The sequence below is a fragment of the Frankliniella occidentalis genome, unplaced genomic scaffold (genome assembly GCF_000697945.3).
Source record: "Frankliniella occidentalis isolate FOCC.00 unplaced genomic scaffold, Focc_3.1 Scaffold2607, whole genome shotgun sequence".
Classification (NCBI taxonomy): Eukaryota; Metazoa; Arthropoda; class Insecta; order Thysanoptera; family Thripidae; genus Frankliniella; species Frankliniella occidentalis.
Window position 1 is genome coordinate 238 of NW_026269687.1, and position 1,853 is coordinate 2,090.

General features: G+C 64.2%; 1 pseudogene; it reads left to right on the forward strand.

Moving 5' to 3' along the window:
* The first annotated feature begins 298 nt into the window (after positions 1-298).
* Positions 299-1,853, forward strand: part of LOC113204892 (ankyrin-1-like) — a 3,235-nt pseudogene continuing 1,680 nt past the window's right edge.

Genomic DNA, 1,853 nt, shown 5'->3' on the forward strand with positions numbered 1-1,853 from the left:
CACTGAGGTGGTGGTGCAGTGGACACACACTCTCTCATCGCCGTGCTCGGCGGTGGTGTGAAGTCCGCCGTCGGCAGCCCGAGTCAGAGCACGGCTATTCAATTCCAGTAAATGTATAGGACTGCGGTATGAAAATAAAAGACCCACTAAAAATATATAAAGCCGAGAAAGAGAAATCTTAAAATTTACAAAGGTGATTTATTTGGAAAGTGTAAAGTAGAGGATTAATAGGTCGATAGTGGCGTACGGCACGGCGCTATCAGTAAACGCATCGCCGGCCGGGCCCTGTCTGTTATCAGTGGTAGCGGACTCGGGACGACGCCAGGACGAGGTTCTAGTGTGCGCTAGTTGGGCGGTCGGCGCCGTCACCTCCACCACCGATCTGTGCACCGGTGAGTCCAACCTCCTCCAGCGCGAGGTGTTCTCTGTTTACCGGGCTCCAGCCTCCACGAGCCGCCGCCAAGTCTATACTGTCTCAAGGTTTTCAAGGCGCACGCTAATCTTGCATGTTTCCTCGTTTCAGATAGCTATGCACGGGCGCACCGCGTTGCACATCGCCGTGCTCTCGGGGCAGGCCAGTTTGGTCCGGGCGCGCCTCGAGGACGGCGACCTCGACGCGCAGGACGACGCCGGCTGGACGGCGCTGCACCACGCCGCGGAAAAGGGAGAAGTGTCGATTGTGGACCTGCTGCTGGAGGCCGGCGCGCGGACCGACGTGCGGGGCCACCAACGCTTCACGCCGCTGCACGTCGCTGCTACGAACGGGCACACGCGCACAGTGCGCCTGCTGCTGGAGGCCGGCGCGCGGACCAACGTGCTGGACCACCAACGCTTCACGCCGCTGCACGTCGCTGCTACAAAGGGGCACACAAGCATAGTGCGCCTGCTGCTGGAGGCCGGCGCCCGGAGCGACCTGCTGGAGGAGAACGGCGTGAGTCCGCTGGACTGTGCTGCTTACAGCGACAGAGGGGACACCGTGAGGCTCCTGCTGCGGCCGCCGCCGCCGATCGCACCGCCCCCCATAGCCCGGTGCTACAGTGCTGCCCGCTCGGCCGCCGACTTGGACAGCGAGGAGGCGTTCGCCGTCGTCATGGAGGAGTTGCGGGAGCGCGGGGCGCTGGGGGAGTGTCAAGGGGCGCGCGAGCTTGTGCTACGGGTGGCTGAAAGCGAAAGGGCCCTCGCCGTCGACATGCTATACCGCTCATGGCCGGAAGCAGTGCATCTCGAGCTGGACGAGAGGAGGTCTACGGCCCTCATTGTAGCGGCGAGGCTCGGTCACTTGGAGACCGTTCAGAAGCTGGTAGAGGTCGGCGCGAACAAAGACGCGCGCGACGCGGATGGCAAAACCCCCTTTAGGCACGCTGACTGCGAAGGCCATGGTGACGTGCGGCGGTGGCTCCTGGGGGCGGGCATCGACTGCTGGGACGCTGCATGGTGGGTCGTGGAAGTGGCGGGACCGGGCGAGGTGTTTTCCGAGTTATTGGATGAGCTCGGGAGGCGTGGCGTGCTTAGAGACTGCCCAGCTGGCCGCCACGTCGCGCGGTTGGTAGCTGGAGATCGGGAGGAGAGCAACACCAGGGAGTTGCTGGACCGCTGGCCGGAGGCCGTTACACTAGAGCTTGACGAGGAGGGCTCCACCATGCTACACATCGCCGCGGGGCGGGGCCACGACGGCCAGGTGAGGACCCTGTTGGGACGCGGGGCCGACCTGCTGCAGCAGGACAGGATGACATGGACCGCGCTCCACCACGCGACGCGAGCAGGGTCCCGGGCGGTGATCGACGTGCTCTGGGAGCTGAGCTCGGGCGACGGCCAGGACGGCGAGGGACAGGAAGGCGAGGGACAGGAAGGCG